This window comes from Oncorhynchus keta, chromosome 4, assembly GCF_023373465.1.
Source record: "Oncorhynchus keta strain PuntledgeMale-10-30-2019 chromosome 4, Oket_V2, whole genome shotgun sequence".
Lineage (NCBI taxonomy): Eukaryota > Metazoa > Chordata > Actinopteri > Salmoniformes > Salmonidae > Oncorhynchus > Oncorhynchus keta.
Window position 1 is genome coordinate 87,727,651 of NC_068424.1, and position 7,664 is coordinate 87,735,314.

The window sequence follows — 7,664 nt, forward strand, 5'->3', positions numbered from 1 at the left end:
CTAGGTATCCCCCTTTCTGTTGTATAACTGACTCGGTATCCCCCTGTCTGTTGTATAACTGACTAGGTATCCCCCTTTCTGTTGTATAACTGACTAGGTATCCCCCTTTCTGTTGTATAACTGACTAGGTATCCCCCTTTCTGTTGTATAACTGACTAGGTATCCCCCTTTCTGTTGTATAACTGACTAGGTATCCCCCTTTCTGTTGTATAACTGACTCGGTATCCCCCTTTCTGTTGTATAACTGACTAGGTATCCCCCTTTCTGTTGTATAACTGACTAGGTATCCCCCTTTCCCTTTCTGTTGTATAACTGACTAGGTATCCCCCTTTCCCTTTCTGTTGTATAACTGACTAGGTATCCCCCTTTCCCTTTCTGTTGAATAACTGACTAGGTATCCCCTTTCTGTTGTATAACTGACTAGGTATCCCCCTTTCCTTTCTGTTGTATAACTGACTAGGTATCCCCTTTCTGTTGTATAACTGACTAGGTATCCCCCTTTCCTTTCTGTTGTATAACTGACTAGGTATCCCCTTTCTGTTGTATAACTGACTAGGTATCCCCCTTTCTCTTTCTGTTGTATAACTGACTAGGTATCCCCTTTCTGTTGTATAACTGACTAGGTATCCCCTTTCTGTTGTATAACTGACTAGGTATCCCCCTTTCTGTTGTATAACTGACTAGGTATTCCCTTTCCTTTCTGTTGTATAACTGACTAGGTATCCCCTTTCTGTTGTATAACTGACAAGGTATCCCCTTTCTGTTGTATAACTGACTAGGTATCCCCCTTTCTGTTGTATAACTGACAAGGTATCCCCCTTTCTGTTGTATAACTGACTAGGTATCTCCCTTTCTATTGTATAACTGACTAGGTATCCCCCTTTCTGTTGTATAACTGACTAGGTATCCCCCTTTCTGTTGTATAACTGACTAGGTATCCCCTTTCCCTTTCTGTTGTATAACTGACTAGGTATCCCCCTTTCCCTTTCTGTTGTATAACTGACTAGGTATCCCCCTTTCCCTTTCTGTTGTATTACTGACTAGGTATCTCCCTTTCTGTTGTATAACTGACTAGGTATCTCCCTTTCTGTTGTATAACTGACTAGGTATCCCCCTTTCCCTTTCTGTTGTATAACTGACTAGGTATCCCCCTTTCCCTTTCTGTTGTATTACTGACAAGGTATCTCCCTTTCTGTTGTATAACTGACTAGGTATCTCCCTTTCTGTTGTATAACTGACTAGGTATCCCCCTTTCTGTTGTATAACTGACAAGGTATCTCCCTTTCTGTTGTATAACTGACAAGGTATCTCCCTTTCTGTTGTATAACTGACTAGGTATCCCTCTTTCTGTTGTATAACTGACTAGGTATCTCCCTTTCTGTTGTATAACTGACTAGGTATTCCCCTTTCCCTTTCTGTTGTATAACTGACTAGGTATCCCCCTTTCTGTTGTATAACTGACTAGGTATCTCCCTTTCTATTGTATAACTGACTAGGTATCCCCCTTTCTGTTGTATAACTGACTAGGTATCCCCCTTTCCCTTTCTGTTGTATAACTGACTAGGTATCCCCCTTTCCCTTTCTGTTGTATTACTGACAAGGTATCTCCCTTTCTGTTGTATAACTGACTAGGTATCTCCCTTTCTGTTGTATAACTGACTAGGTATCTCCCTTTCTGTTGTATAACTGACAAGGTATCTCCCTTTCTGTTGTATAACTGACAAGGTATCTCCCTTTCTGTTGTATAACTGACTAGGTATCTCCCTTTCCCTTTCTGTTGTACAACTGACTAGGTATCCCCCTTTCCCTTTCTGTTGTACAACTGACTAGGTATCCCCTTTCCTTTCTGTTGTACAACTGACTAGGTATCCTTTCTGTATGACTAGGTATCCCCTTTCTGTTGTATAACTGACTAGGTATCCCCCTTTCTGTTGTATAACTGACTAGGTATCCCCTTTCTGTTGTATAACTGACTAGGTATCCCCCTTTCTGTTGTATAACTGACTAGGTATCCCCCTTTCTGTTGTATAACTGACTAGGTATCCCCTTTCTGTTGTATAACTGACTAGGTATCCCCCTTTCTGTTGTATAACTGACTAGGTATCCCCTTTCTGTTGTATAACTGACTAGGTATCCCCCTTTCCTTTCTGTTGTATAACTGACTAGGTATCTCCCTTTCTGTTGTATAACTGACTAGGTATCCCCTTTCCTTTCTGTTGAATAACTGACTAGGTATCCCCCTTTCTGTTGTATAACTGACTAGGTATCCCCTTTCTGTTGTATAACTGACTAGGTATCCCCCTTTCTGTTGTATAACTGACTAGGTATCCCCTTTCCTTTCTGTTGTATAACTGACTAGGTATCTCCCTTTCTGTTGTATAACTGACTAGGTATCCCCTTTCCTTTCTGTTGAATAACTGACTAGGTATCCCCTTTCTGTTGTATAACTGACTAGGTATCCCCTTTCTGTTGTATAACTGACTAGGTATCCCCTTTCTGTTGTATAACTGACTAGGTATCCCCTTTCTGTTGTATAACTGACTAGGTATCCCCCTTTCTGTTGTATAACTGACTAGGTATCCCCCTTTCTGTTGTATAACTGACTAGGTATCCCCCTTTCTGTTGTATAACTGACTAGGTATCCCCTTTCTGTTGTATAACTGACTAGGTATCCCCTTTCTGTTGTATAACTGACTAGGTATCCCCTTTCTGTTGTATAACTGACTAGGTATCCCCTTTCTGTTGTATAACTGACTAGGTATCCCCCTTTCTGTTGTATAACTGACTAGGTATCCCTCTTTCTGTTGTATAACTGACTAGGTATCTCCCTTTCCCTTTCTGTTGTATAACTGACTAGGTATCCCCCTTTCTGTTGTATAACTGACTAGGTATCCCTCTTTCTGTTGTATAACTGACTAGGTATCTCCCTTTCCCTTTCTGTTGTATAACTGACTAGGTATCCCCCTTTCCCTTTCTGTTGTATAACTGACTAGGTATCCCCCTTTCTGTTGTATAACTGACTAAGTATCCCCCTTTCCCTTTCTGTTGAATAACTGACTAGGTATCTCCCTTTCTGTTGTATAACTGACTAGGTATCTCCCTTTCTGTTGTATAACTGACTAGGTATCCCCCTTTCTGTTGTATAACTGACAAGGTATCTCCCTTTCTGTTGTATAACTGACAAGGTATCTCCCTTTCTGTTGTATAACTGACAAGGTATCTCCCTTTCTGTTGTATAACTGACTAGGTATCCCCCTTTCTGTTGTATAACTGACAAGGTATCTCCCTTTCTGTTGTATAACTGACAAGGTATCTCCCTTTCTGTTGTATAACTGACAAGGTATCTCCCTTTCTGTTGTATAACTGACTAGGTATCCCCCTTTCTGTTGTATAACTGACTAGGTATCCCTCTTTCTGTTGTATAACTGACTAGGTATCTCCCTTTCTGTTGTATAACTGACTAGGTATTCCCCTTTCCCTTTCTGTTGTATAACTGACTAGGTATCCCCCTTTCTGTTGTATAACTGACTAGGTATCCCCCTTTCTGTTGTATAACTGACTAGGTATCCCCTTTTCCCTTTCTGTTGTATAACTGACTAGGTATCCCCCTTTCCCTTTCTGTTGTATTACTGACAAGGTATCTCCCTTTCTGTTGTATAACTGACTAGGTATCTCCCTTTCTGTTGTATAACTGACTAGGTATCTCCCTTTCTGTTGTATAACTGACTAGGTATCCCCCTTTCTGTTGTATAACTGACAAGGTATCTCCCTTTCTGTTGTATAACTGACAAGGTATCTCCCTTTCTGTTGTATAACTGACTAGGTATCTCCCTTTCCCTTTCTGTTGTACAACTGACTAGGTATCCCCCTTTCCCTTTCTGTTGTACAACTGACTAGGTATCCCCCTTTCCCTTTCTGTTGTACAACTGACTAGGTATCTCCCTTTCTGTTGTATAACTGACTAGGTATCCCCCTTTCTGTTGTATAACTGACTAGGTATCCCCCTTTCTGTTGTATAACTGACTAGGTATCCCCCTTTCTGTTGTATAACTGACTAGGTATCCCCCTTTCTGTTGTATAACTGACTAGGTATCCCCCTTTCTGTTGTATAACTGACTAGGTATCCCCCTTTCTGTTGTATAACTGACTAGGTATCCCCCTTTCTGTTGTATAACTGACTAGGTATCCCCCTTTCTGTTGTATAACTGATCCCCTAGGTATCCCCTTTCTGTTGTATCCCCTTTCTGTTGTATAACTGACTAGGTATCCCCTTTCTGTTGTATAACTGACTAGGTATCTCCCTTTCTGTTGTATAACTGACTAGGTATCCCCTTTCTGTTGTATAACTGACTAGGTATCCCCCTTTCTGTTGTATAACTGACTAGGTATCCCCTTTCTGTTGTATAACTGACTAGGTATCTGTTTCTGTTGTACAACTGACTAGGTATCCCCTTTCTGTTGTATAACTGACTAGGTATCCCCCCTTTCTGTTGTATAACTGACTAGGTATCCCCTTTCTGTTGTATAACTGACTAGGTATCCCCCTTTCTGTTGTATAACTGACTAGGTATCCCCCTTTCTGTTGTATAACTGACTAGGTATCCCCTTTCTGTTGTATAACTGACTAGGTATCCCCTTTCTGTTGTATAACTGACTAGGTATCCCCTTTCTGTTGTATAACTGACTAGGTATCCCCCTTTCTGTTGTATAACTGACTAGGTATCCCCCTTTCTGTTGTATAACTGACTAGGTATCCCCTTTCTGTTGTATAACTGACTAGGTATCCCCCTTTCTGTTGTATAACTGACTAGGTATCCCCTTTCTGTTGTATAACTGACTAGGTATCCCCTTTCTGTTGTATAACTGACTAGGTATCCCCCTTTGTATAACTGACTAGGTATCCCCCTTTCTGTTGTATAACTGACTAGGTATCCCCTTTCCTTTCTGTTGTATAACTGACTAGGTATCCCCCTTTCTGTTGTATAACTGACTAGGTATCCCCTTTCTGTTGTATAACTGACTAGGTATCCCCTTTCTGTTGTATAACTGACTAGGTATCCCCCTTTCTGTTGTATAACTGACTAGGTATCCCCTTTCTGTTGTATAACTGACTAGGTATCCCCTTTCTGTTGTATAACTGACTAGGTATCCCCCTTTCTGTTGTATAACTGACTAGGTATCCCCTTTCTGTTGTATAACTGACTAGGTATCCCCTTTCTGTTGTATAACTGACTAGGTATCCCCCTTTCTGTTGTATAACTGACTAGGTATCCCCCTTTCTGTTGTATAACTGACTAGGTATCCCCTTTCTGTTGTATAACTGACTAGGTATCTCCCTTTCTGTTGTATAACTGACTAGGTATCCCCTTTCCCTTTCTGTTGTATAACTGACTAGGTATCCCCCTTTCTGTTGTATAACTGACTAGGTATCCCCCTTTCTGTTGTATAACTGACTAGGTATCCCCCTTTCTGTTGTATAACTGACTAGGTATCCCCCTTTCTGTTGTATAACTGACTGGTATCCCTATTGTATAACTGACTAGGTATCTCCTTTCTGTTGTATAACTGACTAGGTATCCCCTTTCTGTTGTATAACTGACTAGGTATCCCCTTTCCTCTGTTGTATAACTGACTAGGTATCCCCCTTTCTGTTGTATAACTGACTAGGTATCCCCTTTCCTTTCTGTTGTATAACTGACTAGGTATCCCCTTTCTGTTGTATAACTGACTAGGTATCCCCTTTCTGTTGTATAACTGACTAGGTATCCCCCTTTCTGTTGTATAACTGACTAGGTATCCCTTTCTGTTGTATAACTGACAAGGTATCCCTTTCTGTTGTATAACTGACTAGGTATCCCCCTTTCTGTTGTATAACTGACTAGGTATCCCCCTTTCTGTTGTATAACTGACACTGTTGTATAACTGACTAGGTATCCCCTTTCTGTTGTATAACTGACTAGGTATCCCCTTTTTCTGTTGTATAACTGACAAGGTATCCCCTTTCTGTTGTATAACTGACTAGGTATCCCCTTTCCCTTTCTGTTGTATAACTGACTAGGTATCCCCCTTTCTGTTGTATAACTGACTAGGTATCCCCTTTCCTTTCTGTTGTATAACTGACTAGGTATCCCCTTTCCTTTCTGTTGTATAACTGACTAGGTATCTCCCTTTCCTTTCTGTTGTATAACTGACTAGGTATCCCCTTTCTGTTGTATAACTGACTAGGTATCCCCTTTCCTTTCTGTTGTATAACTGACTAGGTATCCCCCTTTCCTTTCTGTTGTATAACTGACTAGGTATCCCCCTTTCTGTTGTATAACTGACTAGGTATCCCCCTTTCTGTTGTATAACTGACTAGGTATCTCCCTTTCTGTTGTATAACTGACTAGGTATCCCCTTTCTGTTGTATAACTGACTAGGTATCCCCTTTCCCTTTCTGTTGTATAACTGACTAGGTATCCCCCTTTCTGTTGTATAACTGACTAGGTATCCCCCTATAACTGACTAGGTATCCCCTTTCCTTTCTGTTGTATAACTGACTAGGTATCTCCTTTCTGTTGTATAACTGACTAGGTATCCCCTTTCCTTTCTGTTGTATAACTGACTAGGTATCCCCTTTCTGTTGTATAACTGACTAGGTATCCCCTTTCTGTTGTATAACTGACTAGGTATCCCCTTTTTCTGTTGTATAACTGACTAGGTATCCCCCCTTTCTGTTGTATAACTGACTAGGTATCTCCCTTTCTGTTGTATAACTGACTAGGTATCCCCCTTTCTGTTGTATAACTGACTAGGTATCTCCCTTTCTGTTGTATAACTGACTAAGTATCCCCCTTTCTGTTGTATAACTGACTAGGTATCCCCCTTTCCCTTTCTGTTGTATAACTGACTAGGTATCTCCCTTTCTGTTGTATAACTGACTAGGTATCCCCCTTTCTGTTGTATAACTGACTAGGTATCCCCCTTTCTGTTGTATAACTGACTAGGTATCCCCCTTTCTGTTGTATAACTGACTAAGTATCCCCCTTTCCCTTTCTGTTGTATAACTGACTAGGTATCTCCCTTTCTGTTGTATAACTGACTAAGTATCCCCCTTTCTGTTGTATAACTGACTAGGTATCCCCCTTTCTGTTGTATAACTGACTAGGTATCCCCCTTTCTGTTGTATAACTGACTAGGTATCCCTCTTTCTGTTGTATAACTGACTAGGTATCCCCCTTTCCCTTTCTGTTGTATAACTGACTAGGTATACCCCTTTCTGTTGTATAACTGACTAGGTATCCCCCTTTCCCTTTCTGTTGTATAACTGACTAGGTATCCCCCTTTCTGTTGTATAACTGACTAGGTATCTCCCTTTCTATTGTATAACTGACTAGGTATCCCCCTTTCTGTTGTATAACTGACTAGGTATCCCCCTTTCCCTTTCTGTTGTATAACTGACTAGGTATCCCCCTTTCCCTTTCTGTTGTATTACTGACAAGGTATCTCCCTTTCTGTTGTATAACTGACTAGGTATCCCCCTTTCCCTTTCTGTTGTATAACTGACTAGGTATCTCCCTTTTTATTGTATAACTGACTAAGTATCCCCCTTTCTGTTGTATAACTGACTAGGTATCCCCCTTTCCCTTTCTGTTGTATAACTGACTAGGTATCCCCCTTTCTGT